At 36.0% G+C, this 17,861-nt stretch overlaps 1 protein-coding gene across 1 annotated transcript in view; it reads left to right on the top strand.

Annotated features, from left to right (window-relative positions):
• The window catches only part of LOC306876361 (microtubule-associated protein 2-like), a 101,030-nt gene that overhangs the window by 15,656 nt on the left and 67,513 nt on the right, over positions 1–17,861 (top strand). The window lies entirely within an intron of this gene.

The following is a 17,861-nucleotide window of genomic DNA, read 5'->3' on the forward strand; positions in this document are numbered from 1 at the left end:
GTAAAAAACGACAAAGTATCTGTCTACTCTTTAATGTCACACGCCCAACACCACTATGGCTTTGGGCTTTTTCCCAGCCCCTCCTGTTGGCCTGGTTAATGCTCAGTGGTTCACAGACCCTTGTTCAGCAGTGATTGCAGAAGCAGAGCTTCATCACAGCAATATGGTAATGTTTAGGTTCTTTCTACGAGCAAGCGGCGGTTCAATGCCCCTGTGAATGGTCTGGAATCAAGAGAAGCACAATTGGAGAGAAGTTCTGAAGTTGCGTGAGAGTGAAGTGATTCATCCTGGCAGACAGAAACCCCCCTCCTATGAGTCCGTCAGAATCTCGTTCACGAGCTTGTTTATGTGAGTGCAGTATTTACATTATGCTTCATTAATTTGATTGTTTGTCAGGATCCATCATTTATATCCATTAATTAGCTTTTAAATAAATAATGCAGACATGGATCATTGCTAATGAAGGTACTTGTGGATCCAAAGTATTAGGTTTCCCTGGGAGGGTCCTGTAGCATCTAAAATCATCATACTGGTTTGTAAATGATGATCATGTGGTTGCTTTCTCCAGGGCCTGAATTAGAACAATATTATGTTGAAATTACATTAATGTAAATGGCACATTCAGGAATCATCAATGACCATCAGGAAACCTCTAAAAACTTGACCTTTGGGTTCTCAACCATTAGGAAAAATACCTCGCTACACCATTTTACTTTAGTCTATTTACCTCTATGTTCACATAGTAGCTGAGGTTGCAGACTTATTTGTTGCACTTTTTATTAAATGCTTTCTCTATGGAAGTACACTATTGTTCAAAATTTTAGGTTGGTATTTTAAAGTTTACAAAATGTCCTTTAAAAAAGTATTTTAAGTCTCTAAGGCTGCATATATCTGATCCAAAATACTTATATATTTATAATTAAAAATTGTTTTATCCAGTGTTCAGTGTCACATGGTCCTTTCTAAATCATTCTGATATGCTGATTTGGCACTCAAGAAAGATTTCTTATTATCAGTGTTGAAAATAGTTGTGGTGCTTTTTTGTTTAACCCTTTGATGCACTACATGGGTCTAAAGTGACCCGACTAAGTTTATTTTTTCTATATCTTTGCAAGAAATGAATTACATCATTCAGAATTCCAGGAATTCCTCAATTAACTTGTTTTTGATCATCGCATATTCTTATTTTTATTTTTTCTTTCTTACTTTTTGAATAAAAATCGTTTTTGTGTCACTACCCTTCTAATGCACAACATGGGTCTAAAATGACCCATATTCATATCCTATATTATTTCAGTCATGGCTGAGTGTTTCTTTGCTGAATCTTTAAAAGAAATCCATTTTGTCATTTATTTTTACAGCTATTCATTAAATATCTTGTTTTTGATTTCCATAAATCATTATGTTTATTTTTCCTCTCTTCACTTCTTAAAAAAACGTTTTTGTATTTCTACATCAATTTTACACACATGGGTCAAAAATGACCCATATAGAAACCTTTGATTATTTGCTATTTTCTTGCAAGTAGGAACATATTTACTGCAGATAACTATTAACCTGCCCCACATTTCACAACTCAACATGGTTGCTTTTGTATAATTGATGCATTTAGTCTCATTTTATAATTTATTACCACAGAAAATTTTTTACATACTGTGGAAGATAACTGGACATAAAATTTGAATGTTAGGCTAAGGTTACCTTGACCTTTAAATGTCCAATACTATTAACTAGCTTGTTGTTGACATATTCTATTTTAGCTGACTAATGTTAGCTAGGTTAACAAAATAATAGTCAAAATAATATTATACATGTATATATAAGTATATATCATTGCTGTCAGGCATTGACGATATTTCATCATTTTTATTTTTTGTCATAAATCAGTGCTATTGGTCACCCTTTATGTCTGTTAGTGTTTCTGAAAAGTAATGTTTTTGGACATACAAGGTTTCTGTCTGACAGCGACAATATATAATCAGTGTATACATGGATCAATTGCTTATCAATGACATGAACAAGCTAATCAAGGTATATGGGTTAATGGAAAGCCAGGTGAGTTTTTATCAAGGTTGAAGCAAAACTCTGCAGGACTGTGGCTCTCCAGGACTGACGCTGACCATCCTTGGCCAACACCAACTTCACTGCACAACACCCTGATTACATGGGTGATGTGACCAATGCATGGCGGCTATTCATCAAGGAGATAGTCAGAGAGCTTGTCATGCCACATATGAAGAGGTGCTTGGAGGGCAGGCCCCACCTTCAAAACCATATTACAGAGGCAATGGGAAGATGTGGGATAAATACAAAACACAGCCACCACCTGGCCACAGGTAGCCTATACATCAGACAGAAGGGTCAATTGAAGAGGAGGAGGTGACAGACAAGTCATCAGCTGGTGTTCAGTGTCAGGCCTGTTTGCAAGGAGCACAAACCTGTAGTTGTCATTTGTGAGGCCTGTAAGCACTGAGATGTCAGTTTGAGATGGTGCTGTACCTGTATGATTTTATTTTAGTTTTATTTTCATCTATTCGGTCACATTCACTACAATTCACCACAGTTGCACTACAGACAATTCACTTTCAGTGTTATCGTTTATCAGTGATATGCGTAAGTTGTGTGTGACGAAATTTCAAATAAACTATTTAAAGTATTAAATGTGTTGGTTTAAATAACTGCTAAAATAATTATTTTAACAAAATGTCTTTATTCTTTAGTTTATTTATGCTTGCATAGATGAGTCATTTTTGACCCATGTGTGTAATCTTGTAGTAACACAAAACCTAGAAAAAACAAAATATTAATTTGTGGTCATTGTAAAACGATATTTTTAATATTAATGGATCATGGAATTTATAGATCAGGGAATATTAATACTGAAATAAACTGATTTCAAAAGGACAAAAAAAGGCATGAAATAACAAAGGAAATGAATATGGGTTATTTTAGACCCATGTTGTGCATTAGAAGGGGTTTTCATAGCGTGTGCATCAAAGGGTTCAACAGTGATTTTTTGGGGAATTCTTTAAAGAACAGAAATGTCAAAAGACCATTATTTATTTGAAATAGATTTTTTTGTAACATTATAAATGTCTTTACTATCACTGTCAATTTAATGCATCCTTGCTGAATAAAAATATAATTTTCTTTCCACAAAAAAAAAACAACAACCTCTGACCCCAATGGTAGTGTATATTATTTATTTATTATTTTTAATTTTAAAAATTCTTTCTATATTTATTGCATGCTGTGTGAATTCCTTCCTTTTTTCCATGCCTCATCTTGTTTAGCTGCTGTTACACATGAATTTCCCTTAGTATAATGAATGAAATGATCACTTTAGAAGAGTCAGCGGTATAGTCAATTTCATTTCAGTTGCATCGTGAAAACTGATTTCATCTGTTTTCATCACCTCTCCAGATCTATAGCTGGAGTCTGGGACTTCCTCTGTCAGGAGTGAGCTATGGCTAGTAAAATCCCCTCTCCCCGGATGTGTGTCTGGGGCTGTTACGATAATGATCTCATGGGGCTTTTTTTCTTTTCTTTTTTGGGCATGTGAAAGTGGGGATGATTTACAATTGGGGAGGAATCCTTAAACACATTCACAGACTGCTGATCACTGCTTTTTGCTTTTCTATTCCATGGAGCCATTACAGCTGGTCTAAACCTGTCTCATGTAACATATAATGATTTTCTTCCTGAGTTGATGGTACGTGGACAAATTAGCTGATAACTGATTACCATTGCATTGTTAGTGTCAAACAGCAGATATGTGATTAAACTTTTTGATCAGATTGAGGTTGAAAGATTGAGGTATAGACAGAAAACTGGACAACAACAAAACTGGTTAAAAAAAATGTTTATTTTTTATTTTTCTCAGCATAAGGATGCTATCAAGTTGAACTTTAACCATTACTTCTTTAGAAATGCCTCATACTGTTATTGTCCTCGACTGCCATCTTAAATAATTCTGTTCTCAACGTTGCTCTGCCTTTCTTCTTGTTTCTCTTTCAGTCACGTCTTTCTGAATCCACCCCCTCTCTTGTAATTCTTTCACAGCCTCCTTCTCATTCTCGGTGGGGGAGTCCATATGTGAGGAGGATATGAGAGGAGCTGGGGGGGGAAGCCTATTTAGTAGAGAAGCACGGCTGTTTACGAGAGGAAAACAGACCCTGCTGAAAGGACCCTTGTCTACTGCAGTGTGTGTGTGTGTGTGCATATTGGGATGTGGCTCTTAAACCATTGCAAACAATTTCATATACTCCTATAAACACTCATGAATTAATTGCTGTAGTGAAAATCTTTGTAGACCAATTAAACACTGTGATTTGGCCATCTGGTGTCCAGTATCTGTGTTTTCTTTTGGATTGGAGCAGGGGGACAGCAGCTGGGTCGGGGTCACATTTCCTGCTTTGTGAATGAGGGTACTTCAGTATAAAACTTACATCACTTAGACAAAAAAAGCCCAAAATTGTCTCCCGAAAAAAGGAAGATATTTCCCGATCTGGTATGATTTGGTGGCCATTACCTGGTGCAAGCTGGCAGACCATCTTATGCCAGCTGGTCATACCAATTAAAAATGGTCAGGCTGGTTGCTGTAACTAATGATCAACTTTAACTAGCTTGCAGCCATCTTAGACCAGCTAGAAAATACATACTCTATCATGTTCCAGTTATAAGATTGAGATGGATTTTCCAATAGGGAAAAATCTTAAATGTGCAATTTACTCAGCTATTTCCAGCCAGGCTGTAAACTTGCAATTTTCCCACCAAGGAAAAGGGGTGAGATTATTCTCAATCTGATGCCTGGGAATGTCCTTGGAGTGAAGCACTGGCAATCTGGTTTTGTTTGCAAACAGTTAGTGCGAAAGATGACTCAAGTAAATATTGCAGTGGCATTAGACTGCTAAGTGGTGGGAAGACACCTTCATTATGAATTCAGTTTGCAGAGATGAAGGACTTTGCCTGTGGTGTGTCTTTGAAGTACTCCAGGTTCCTCAAGAGAAGAGGGCAAATCTTTTCACATCTCTGAATGAAGGTGAATGGGAGCAAAGAAAGTGAGAGAAAAATGTGAAAGAGAAATTGCACAGGAACGAGTCGGACAGCAGCACCCAGGACAGATAGATGATCAATCTACAGCTTTAAGCCAAACACTTTGTTTATTTTGTGTTGAAGAAGTAAGGCATGGCTCTATCTCTCTGTACTCTCTCTTTCTCTCACACACTCTCATGTATCCTTAAAGAACTCTGTGTAACTTTGAGAAAAACTGTGTTCCAAAAATTGTGCTGCCTGCCTAGACAGCATTCTAAGTGAAAGCTGTTTCAAGGCTGGCAACTGCTATTATACTTGCATTGCAAAAATCATATTCCTATTCCTTCAGAGTACCTTTGTCTTCTTTTCCAGTTTAAGTATCTAAAAATAGTGGAAACAACAGATTAATTTATTTGAGAAGCAAGACCATATACTATTTAAAATGGATGAATTTTGTCTTACTGTGCTGACAGATTCTTTTACTTGTTTTAAGTATAAACAAGTTAAAAATGATTGAAAGAATCTGCCAGAGCAGTAAGATAAAATACACGTACTGTATATTCAAGACACAGTCGATAAAAACAAGTCTTATTATATTATGGCGTGTTGCTTCTCAAGTAAATTTGAAGGAATTTAGATATTTTTACTGAAAAAAAGTAAAAAAAGAGAGCCTTCTAAGGCTCTCTAAGGCTCTAAGGCTCCTTCTAAGATGACATGATTTGAAGGCAGCATCACATGTGTCATTTGCAGATAATGATCTCCCAGAATGCGTTGCTACGAGATTAGTTGAAAATGTTTCCAAGATAGATATGTAGACTATAAATATACATATTTTAATGTTCGACATCATCTTCTTAAACAGAGCATTTATTATTATTAATGCCACCATTATAAAGCAATACACAGACTGTAGGTGTAGCATAGAGAAAAGCAATAATGACTATATCATGCAAGTCGATACAACACTTCTGGGGCTAAACAGCTCAGCAGACACACATACTGTACACAAAATTTGATATTACACACAATTCTTGCAATCTCTGCGCGTATATAGACTCAAATCTTGTTAGAACTAACTCCAACAACAAACTGTACTATATTTCACATAAAAATAGTTCAATCTGATCAAAAAATGACATTTCACACAATATTTGTCTGCTGTTGTGTCTTTCTTGTGGCAGTGCCGAATAGCTCTATGTAGCTTATGTGATATACTATATATAAAGTGTTTCAAATAAGTCACTTATGATGTTCCTTTTTAATTAGGATGCTGTTTTACAAGATAGCTCCCCATTTAGACAGTACACTAAAGCAGCTCACTAGGTGGAACAGCTAATGTTTCATTTTGCTTTCAAAAGGTTTCAAAGGTGAATTGGGGCTTCATGGACGTCTTATTGCAGTTGTTGTGTTGGGGTAGGAGTAGGATCTCTTTATATGGAGCTAATCAAAAGGGAATGTCCTGTTGTGTTAGTTGTTGTGTGCAGTTGCAGGTCAGGCCAACTGGGCAGCGCTGCCGGCCGCACCCTGAAGTTCCCCTGATGTGGGCAGGGTGAGCATTGCTTAGAGCCATAAAGGGGCTTGGCACTTTTTCCATGCTACTCGAATGCCTTAGCTAATGGCCTCAGGAGAAAACCTCTCTGCTGAAAAACACAGCTTAAACCATTCAAAGCTAGTTAACTGGTCTTGACCAAGTCTTAAAGGGATAGTTCACCCAAAAAAGACATGCTGTCTATACACATTTTCATCTATATTAAGGGTAAAATATTTTCATCTTCAAGTTTTACTCAGCTTTCCTGTTCTTTTCAATTCAAGCTTAAGTTGGTATCTGCATGTTTCATAACATGGTAGCTGATTTATAGCTGGTCTAAGATGGTCATTAGATGATACCTGCCTCAACCTGGTTTTTGCAACATGCTAGCCAGCTATCTTGTTTCAAAACACAGTTACCAGTTTAAACTGGATTTTCCAACAGGATTCCCGCTCTCTTTTTTAAGAACTGCCCCTCTTTGCTGTCTCCCACCCTCATATGTATAAGTCTCTGTACTGAATCTGCCCATGGGATGAGTATTTCACTTGAGAGGAATTTCCTGTGCTTTTCACAAAGCGGAACGGAGGCAGAGAATAAAAGGCAGAGATGGAGAGAAAGAGAGAGAGAGAGAGGAAATAGGAACTTGGAGCCTTTTGATGCCTAGGCTTGAGCTGACTAATTTACTCCAGCTAGATCTTCACTTCTCTCCTTTCTCTCTTTCTCATAAAGTGTAAGGTCATATTTATATAGGTGCTTGTGCTGAATAGACAGGTTTATCGCTGAAGCCTGTTGACCTTTGACCTGCCAGGTCTCCACTGGTAATTTTTGGTTCTGTTTGCTTTCGCACTCACTCAGAATACTGCAGTGTTGTCTCAGTGTGTCTTGCTCAAATTGCAGTGCATTCTTATATTTGCTTCTGAGCAATTTATTTGTTTAGTGGTTATCAAACTGAGCTGGTAATCTAAAGGTTGCAGGTTCAAACCTTGCAAGGAGAGATCCAAAGTGTCACATTTGTACCCTAGAGCAAGGCACTTAATTCCTCCGTAGTGTTATTCAGTATGGACTATCCATGAAATGCCATTTAAGGAGTGCTTACTCTGAAAGTAATTTGCAGAGACAAAGCGTCAAGAAGAAATTAAATGTTTAAGTTTGAGTGAATTTTAATTTTACTTTATGCAAAATATCAGTGACATTATGCGTGTTGACAGTTGTTTGCTCCCAAAGAAAAGCAGTTGCATATAAAAAGTTAATTATGTCAGCTTTAGAAAACCAACATATTGTTATATTATTTAAACATAATTATTATTCAGAGACTCATTTTTTTTTAAATTTTGATATATTTAACTAACATTTTAAACATTAATAAGCAGTGTTGATCATTTCTTTATTTTCCAGTTGGAAAAGTTATTTAATAATGTATTATTTTACTGATACATGTGCACTTTTAAAAATGAATTAAACAAGCAGCTTTACATACAGTATGTGTGTTTGTTTTTTTCACTTTAAAAAGTGGTTAGAATTTATTAATTCTGGTACATTTAACTGCATTTATAAAACATGAATTAAATAAACAGTTTTAAATATGTCTGTTTAATTGGTCATTTAAAAAGTTATTTAATAATTGACTATTTTACAGGTGCTTTCAACTGCATTTTTAAACATGAATCAAATAAACAGTTCAAATATTGTCAGTATAAGATGTGATTTATTAGTATATTATTTCACTGGTACATTTAAATGCATTTTAAATACTTATTTTTCTGTTAAAAGTGATTTTATTTATTTACATTTTTATTTTTTATTTATAGATTTGGCTATTTTGGCCCTTGTCATCAACTGATGAAGATATTTATTGTATTCTATGCTAATAGCAATGCAATGGATTTATGCACAGAATAGTTCTGTAATGGACTGTCTTTTCTTCTGCCAGATAGAAATGTTGCATCACTGTGATGTGGTTGCCAAATATCCTGTCCAGTTATGAAATATAAAAGAATGTGCATGAGGCTGGAGCAAATGGACGGGTTACACTGAAAACATTGTTTCAGCTTGGTATTACACATGGATGCACATAATCAAAACAATAAGCAAACAATAAGGGACGGGAGGAGCATAAAAAACATTTTTAAAGAGTGTCAGGGACGAGTATTTGATAAGATGCACACAGTGGAGGAGTCATGCTTTGCTCTCCTTTCAACCATACATTGCACATCACTTTATAGCTTGATACAATTAGACTGCAACTAATTCAGTACAATTAACAGTAAGCATGCTGTCTTGTTTTTTTTAAGACTTGGCTGGTGTGATATGGTGTCATGAAGGCTTTTATAAATAAATCACTGTTGCAACTAAAGTGAGCCGTTAGAGTTATTTTATAATTAATAACTGCAGTTATGCCTGAGTCTGACAAATGAATATTAATCATGTTGTGGTAATGCTTGTGGGCCTTCTGGGTGTTACAGAGCTGCCACAGAGGTTGAATGATATTTTCTCTTGTCATGCCTGCCATGTGGTCTGACATCATCCTCTGGCTCATTGGAGTTTTTTTCCGCAGCTTTTAGGCTCAACTGCAGGCCATTTGTCAGTCTTGATGTTTATCTATTTAGGGCTGAATTTCAGAGACGGCGGGATGAGTTTTTGGCTCAAGGTCTGCATTTAAAGTCACACCAGAGGTGTTCAGCTGGGATCAGGACTTGGCTTTCTGCAGACCAGTCAAGTTCTTCCACACTGACTGAATCAATCATTTCTTTTTGAACCGTGCCTTATACACAGAGACACTGTCATGTTAGAATAGAAAAGGGTTCTGTCCAAACTGTTGCTATAAAATTAGAAGCACACAATTCCCTAGAATATCATTATATGTTTAAACATTACGATTTGCACTCATGGAAATTTCTAAAGTAGTCAAACATGTTCATTAGAAGGGGGTGACCCAATACTTTTGGCAATATAATATATATAGATGATTATATATAATTATGTGATTATGTGTGTGTAAAATATTTGTAAAATTTTTTATAACTTTTTTAAAAATGTATTTATCGTAATGTTATTTATTACTATAGGTATTTCTTGATTTATTTTTTCAATTTTTCAATTCCTGTAAAGTGGGTAACTGAGAACAGTAGCTGCTGTATGGAGTTGTGACGAAAGGAATCTATTTAACTAAAGTGGACAATTCTAACTGATCACAACAAGCTTAAGTCTTAGTGAGAGACATCTAATACCTGCTGATAACTTCTGACTGCAGTACTGTTGACCATCTGCTGTCCAGGAGGCTGTTAGTTAGAGACAAACTCACTTAAGGTTCCTAAAAAGATGCTGCTAAACTTAAACCTGCAGCATCCCTTTATAAAGTGACTATATATCTATCTATCTGTCTATCTGTCTGCCTGTCTATCTATCTATCTATCTATCTATCTATCTATCTATCTATCTATCTATCTATCTATCTATCTATCTATCTATCTATCTATCTATCTATCTATCTATCTATCTATCTATCTATCTATCTATCTATCTATCTATCTATCTATCATCTGTCTGTCTTGTCTGTCTATTATCGTTCTGTCTGTGGCATGCTAATTTTTTGGCTTTTAGATTTGCTTTTTCAGACAGAGATGTGAATATTTTTCAAATGAAATCCTCTAATTAATTCTGTGCTGTTCGTAACTTTTAATAATCATGAACCTGGGTAATTTCACCTCTGAGCTTCAATGATGAATAAAAACTAACTGGATAATCTTTCCAGGGATTTTAGTCGTAATCTATAATGTTTGGCCCATTTTTACATTTCTCTGACTTGAAATGGCATGGATAACATTTGATTTGGGCACTGTGAGCTCTCTCTGAGCTAGCTTGAGTTTAGCTTGACTTTGGCACTCTGTTTTGATATTTGAGAGCTTTTTTTCTTCCAGACATTAAACCACAAGACAAGAATGATCTTGATGAGATTGATTTTGTTATAAATACGGCAGTTTCAAGACATGCTCTCTTCCATCTCACTTAGCAGCTGTGTGCGGACAACACAATCGCTTTCCGGTTGAAATGCCCAATAGAGAAGAGACATCCAGCAGCCTTTTGGGAATAGAAAAATGTTTTTAAGAGGGAGGGAGAGGTATCGCAGAGCTGCGCTGTAGTAGTGGTGTGGCCACTACTCTGTGTGTAATCTTGTTATCCTATACTTAATAGAGACAAGATATAACCCTGCCGAGAATCACTTGTTTGACAAGTCTTATAAATGCTTTAGTTACAGTGCAGCTGTGTTTGCATTCAGTGATTACCTCACCCGTCAATGTAGTGTTGAGTGCACTTCAGTTGGCAGAAGTCATGAAATATTTACTGTCCCTCTTACTCAGGGTCAGATATTATAAGCTGTCCCAGGTGGTCCGGGTGCAGGTTTTTTCCAGCGTAATGTTTATCATGAAAGTGAGGTGGAATTATTGTGCCTACTGTTTTTAATTTTCTACAGAAAATGATCTAATTCCAATGGGTTTAATTTAGAATTGTGCATTAGTTTCAGTTTGTTTATTTATTTGTTTGTTTGTTTTCTGGCTTTATTTGTGTGCATTGTGGTGTGTATTGTTGTGTCAGCATACTAATTAATTCAAGAATGAAACAAGTGTGCCATTATATAATTTACTCTAATGAATAGTCTTTGAAGACTGAGTCATTGATTCATTCACTTAACTGTTTTGTTCAAACACGCTAATTCATTCAGGAATCAAACAAGGAACTATTATTATAAATGATCCATTTAGGAACGCCACTTCTGTGTGTTTTTCAAAGAAGTGATTTTCTTTGCAACTATTTCCATAAACAGACAAAGCAACTGGTGGTATTATGTCTAGAATGTAAGTTTTAACTTATTGTTTATTGAACTGTTGCAATATCAAGTTTGCAGTCGTGCTGTTGGTTTGTATGTCAATACAGCTGAGTCGGTCAGTGATATTTGGAACAACTCTTGTTTCTGTGATGTTTGTTTTAAATATAATGCTTTTGTCTAAAGCAATTTATTGTAGTCAGTCAGAGCAATCTTGGAGTGTGTCTTGCCCCTAATGGCAGATTTGTTGTGGCTGTTGCTTGCATGATTTCACGCTACAGAGTTACAGAATTTGCAGGTCAGAGTTCAACCAAACTTGTAAATGGAAAGAAAATATAATGTGACCACTCCTTCATACTCTGATATGCCCCATTACTAGGTGTTAATTTATTAACCCAATCACATTTAAATTTCAAAATCTATGAAAGTTTGTGTAACATCATATGAATGTGAATCGCTGTGTTCCAGCCAATCGAGTTCTCGACTTTTAGCCAGCCAGAGCGTGTGCTTTTGTGCCTGTGCAGTTATTATGTGATTGTGTGTGGTTAACCTGCATGTATTGATTAAAGGCCCAGATGAAAGCCCCTTTATGTTAATGAAAGCCTTGTTTCTTTTTTCCTCTTGGCTCTCAAGAGCTTCAGTGGTGAAACACCTCAGCCTCTCTCTCTTCATCCATCCACACTCGCTCGAGACCAATTAGTTTGTGTGGAGACTGAATGTAGATGTGCTCGCTGGCTGTTTTGGAGGAAAACTTGGGGGATTGTCTTGGCAAAAGGCTTAATTAGTGTGTGAATACAACCGCTGTGTCATTTAGCCCCAATGTCTAGAAGCCAAGGTATTCCACTTTCACAAGTTACTTTATTTAGGGCCGTCGCTTGAACACACAGAGGCAGGGACAGATTTTAATGGGTGGGCCTCCCTCCCTTCAAGCCTGATTTTCTGTGGTGGTGTGAATCTTTGATTAGACAGCCAATCGATTCAGTTCATTATTCATAGGTTCTCAGTTTGATTCAGGAATGATTTAGTTTGATTTGATTCACAAAGAAATGAACAACTTCGCACTAGTGTCTCCAAAAATTTGTGCATGGAAGTAATTTATTGTTTATGTCTTTAAACATTTTGAATAATACTTTACTAAATTGCAACTTTCTCAGAATTTTTTCAACTTTTGAATGAAACAACTCATTCAAGATTCAAAAATCCATGATTTAAGACTGATGCATATGCATTGGCAGGCTTTGTAATTGATATGTAATAAAAAAAATTGAGAGTTATTGTTATTGAGAGAATTGTGCAGAAATGATTTTAGATATGGGAAAATGTGTTAAGTAGAGTGCAAATTAGCCTAAATATTTATTTATGAGGTGGGCCGTCCCACATCCCATGGCCTGGGACAATATTCCCAGTTGTCATTTCGCAGTCAATGGCTCTGTCTTGGTGTTTTCGTTGTTTTATTTTGGAATGCCAAAGATTTTCTGGAAATTTCTTTTGAAATTTTAAATGAAATGTACTGTAGCCTGAATTCTTGAAATAAATCAGAAACATATTCATGTTTGGAGATCTAGGTAAAGCTCTACAAAGTACACTACATACTCACCGTAAGATTAGACAACAGCATCAAAGACAACATAGTTTTCACAAGAGAGGAGAGGCCTAAATCGACACTCATTGACAAATACACCAGCTTTGTAAGCAGAAGTGTGTGATATAATGAATACGTCTGACATTTGCGGGTCTCAGGTGGGACGCCTGACAGTTTGCCCATGTTTGAGGCTGTGGATGGAGGGGGGGATTAGATTCAAGGTGCAGCTGCTGTTTGCTGGTTTGTTGGATTATTAGAAGATGTCTCTCCTCCTCACACTCACCCCACAGGAGGCCTAACCTTAGGGCAGCTAGTCTGCCTCGACATAGTCTGGAGTTCGTGTGGAATGCAATAGCCATCAGGATAATTAGGATTGATCCACCATAACAGAGGCATGGTTCAGGCTGTATAGATGAGCATCTGCTGTGGGGATGCTGTGATAGGCTGGCCTAGGAAAGATTATGACTAGATCCTGCTTGGGAGGGGATAGATTTGTTGTTTTAATGACTGAGATATAGTCTAAGGGATCTTGCTTGATGTTCAACACTTCATGTTCAATTATTGCTGGACAGTTGACACTTTTATTGAGAAGTTTTTTTTGTTTTAATTTTACTTAAAAGTCATATTAGTATTATTTCATATAATGTCATACCATTTGTACGCTTGGAAAACCCTACAACTCATCAAAGACAGACAACACAACAGCTATTTATTTATACAGTATATTGAAAAAAACATTTATTTAAATAACATCGTTTTTTCAAAAGTATGTATCTCTGTGTGTATATGGTAAAAATATTTATTTATTTAAAGTATGTATTTGAATAACATTTAAATATCATTAAATATTATTATTATTTTATATATCAAATAATATTTGTTTATGTATTTATTTATTTATATCTGTATGTATGTATTTATTTATTCAAATAATATTTATTTATTTAATTATTTGTTTATTGGGTTTATTTACCCAAGTGTGTTATTTCATCATACTCAAAACCCTCAATTTGTTTGACGCAAGTACTTGTATGACTATTTCTGACAAGCATTGTTTCTGTTTGTTGTAAGGCACTGAATATGAATGTTGTTGTTGAGATGACAAAATATTTTACACTTCTTTTTAGAAGTTGTTATATTATAATAAAAGGGTCATTGTGGGAATATATGATCTATAAGGCAACATAGTTTCTGATATCTGATTTCCTCAAGCAGGTGCTTTAGCTCTAACACTACACACAGTGTCTTAAAGCAAATTCTGTTAGCATTTATTCACCATTATTTTAGTACAAATTGATTTATTCTCCAAAACACAAAAGGCAATGTTTAGTTCTGCATGAACTGTCCCTTTAAGGAGAATAGCGCAACCTCTGTTTCTAATAGGTCTTTGTTGCAAATGATTGATTGGAACTGTTCTTTTTTTGTACAGTTTTTATAATTGTACATTTTTATACTCATTTTATTTTAGTATTATATATTTTATAGTAATTATTATTATTATTTAAAACTTTTTATAATAATTATATTCATTAATTCTTTAAGTATATCTAAAAATTGTGTACTCACGAAACCAATAATCTCTGTAAGTGTTAAGTGTTATCTTTGTCTTTGATAATGTTGCATGGCATTCCTAGTGAATGCATTTTTTTAAGTGACGTGAACTACAAATACCCCCTGCTCATTGTGTATGAACACTCTGAATCGGAATACAGCTTAAGACTCCATTAGGGACGGTGGTCAGGGAAAACAATGCAAATCAGCACTCAGACAAATAAGAGCGCCCATGCTTGCTTTACATGGCTCAGACATATGTGTTTTTGAATTAGCATGGCCCACCCTCATTCTGCTCCATGCGGCGCTGGCACACCACACACGGCTAAACCCATCAGACACGCTATTTCGGGAAGGCAGACGCCCATGTTACCAAGGAAGTGCATGAAAATAAGCGGACCTCTGAGCCTTGGAAACTATAAGCATGAAAGAAGATTCATTCAGCGGTCGGGGGATAACCATCCGTAGTGATGTTTGGGGTGGGGTTTTTAGGAGGGTTAGAGGGTTCTCTGCCCCTCTGCCTGTCTGCAGTGCTTTCAGAATCCCACATTTGTGGAGATGATGATGATGGGAGAAAGCATGAACAGCCGAAGGGGAGAGATGAATGAAGACAAATCTTTGTTCTGCCCTAATAATGACGGTCAGCAAAACATGAGAGAGAGAGAGAGAGAGAGAGAGAGAGAGAATAACTTGAAGGAATAACTCAACTGAAAATGAATATTTGGTCAAAATTTACTCCCGTCTTTACAAATTTGTATCAGTGTTGTTAATAACTGCTATTAAAACTATCACATTTTTTTTTCTGTAATTGAAATGAAGCTGAAATAAAATATAAATATTACATGAAAAGCTTTAAATGAGCATTTAAAAAAATATTAAAAATGACTAAAACTAAAATTAAAATATAAAACTGAAAATATACAAATAAAAGCTAATTTCAAACATTTTAAATATTATAATAGCATATAAATAATAATAAAACAACACTGATCTGTATGCTGTTGTTTAAAAATATTATGTTTTATATATATATATATATATATATATATATACAGTGGTGTGAAAAAGTATTGGCCCCCTTCCTGATTTTTTAATTTTTTGCATTTTTGTCACACTTGAATGTTTCAGATCATCAAACAAATTTAAATATTAATCAAAGATAACACAAGTAAACACAACATGCAGTTTTTGAATGAAGTTTTTTATTATGAAGGGAAAACAAAATCCAAACCCACATGGCCCTGTGTGAAAAAGTGCTTGCCCCCTAAACCTAATAACTGGTTGGGCCACCCTTAGCAGCAACAACTGCAATCAAGCGTTTGCGATAACTTGCAATGAGTCTATTACAGCGCTGTGGAGGAATTTTGGCCCACTCATCCTGGAAGAATTGTTGTAATTCAGCCACATTGGAGGATTTTCGAGCATGAACTGCCTTTTTAAGGTCATGCCACAGCATCTCAATAGGATTCAGGTCATGGTGGATTTGCTGGTGTGTTTTGGATCATTGTCCTGTTGCAGAACCCAAGTTCTCTTCAGCTTGAGGTCACGAACAGATGGCCGGACATTGTCCTTCAGGATTTTTTGGTAGACAGCTGAATTCATGGTTCCATTTATCACAGCAAGTCTTCCAGATCCTGAAGCAGCATAACAGCCCCAGGCCATCACACTACCACCACCATATTTTACTGTTGGTATGATGTTCTTTTCTGAAATGCTGTTACTTTTACGCCAGATGTAATGGGACACACACCTTCCAAAAAGTTCAACTTTTGTCTCGTCAGTCCACAGAGTATTTTCCCAAAAGTCTTGGGGATCATCAAGATGTTTTCTGGCAAAACTGAGACGAGCCTTTATGTTCTTTTTGCTCAGCAGCGGTTTTTGTCTTGGAACTCTGCCATGCAGGCCATTTTTACCCAGTCTCTTTCTTATGGTGGAGTCATGAACACTGACCTTAATTGAGGCAAGTGAAGCCTGCAGTTCTTTAGATGTTGTTGTGGGGTCTTTTGTGCTGTGGGGTCTTTTTGGTCCATCGCTGCGCTCTTGGGGTAATTTTGGTCAGCCGGCCACTTCTGGGAAGGTTCACCACTGTTCCATGTTTTTGCCATTTGTGGATAATGGCTCTCACTGTGGTTCGCTGGAGTCCCAAAGCTTTAGAAATGGCTTTATAACCACTTTTTCACACAGGGCCATGTGGGTTTGGATTTTCGTTTTCCCTTCATAAAAAAAAAAACTTAATTTAAAGACTGCATGTTGTGTTTACTTGTGTTATCTTTGATTAATATTTACATTTCTTTGATGATCTGAAACATTAAAGTACAGGCAAAAAAAGTACAGGCTTTTTTTTTTACTTGTATAAAGATACAGCCATAAATGGCATGGTCCAAATTACTTGTGGTCTATATTCCATGTTTCATAAAAATAGCAGTATATGGGTTTGAAATTACACAAGGTTGAGTAAAAAAAAAAAAGACAATGTTGGCCTAGTGTAAATGTGCTCCAATAAAGTGGTAAATGTGTAAAATGTGCTCCACCCCCACTAGTGAACAGAGAGCTGTGTGGTGGACTTATTGCATTGTTGAGTCGGTCAGGGGAGGAAGTCAATATTGAGGCCATCTGAACACCAGCTACTGTCATATTTCCAATCAAAGTTTCCTGTCTGCATTGCTCTGGTATTTCATATGGTCTAAGACAGTTGTGGCCAACTTGGGAATACTGGGGGAAGAGATCACTTCTGTACAGCAGAAAAAACTGAGTAGAGTAGAGAATCTTCAACAGATTTTACTGTAATCAGGCACTTAATGATTAAAGTACAGTTCTGAACACAATTAAAGCCAAAGAGCATTAGAAGAAAACATATTTTACACAGTAGAAAATGACTAATTCATACATACTTAAACTTTGAAGGTCTTTGTACTTCCCTCTATGATAGCTTCTCATGGTTAGCTGTAAAACTATAGACTATACTATCTATAGTTTAATTATACTAACTATACAATAGCCATAGTTGTAATATAAAAGAAAATAAATGAATATAAATCCTCTATCTGTCTGTCTGTCTGAACATTTTATGATGCCATTGTCAGATTTTATTTCTAGAGCTGTACTTGCATGACTACAATTATCGTCCCGGATGTTTAAAAAATGGTCGTCAAGTGGACTTACTTGTATTAAAAGGGGCTTTTGACATTTGATGTTCAGCTTCTCGACCAATGGTGTGAGTTTGGGGTGGGGCTATGTGTTTGAGTGGACAATATCAGATTGAAGACACAGTGGAGTGGGTAGTAATAGTGTTTGGGAAAACCTGTTGAAACTATCATTATCTTTAACTGTTAAAATATTGTAGA

This window comes from Barbus barbus, assembly GCF_936440315.1.
Source record: "Barbus barbus genome assembly, chromosome: 10".
Classification (NCBI taxonomy): Eukaryota; Metazoa; Chordata; class Actinopteri; order Cypriniformes; family Cyprinidae; genus Barbus; species Barbus barbus.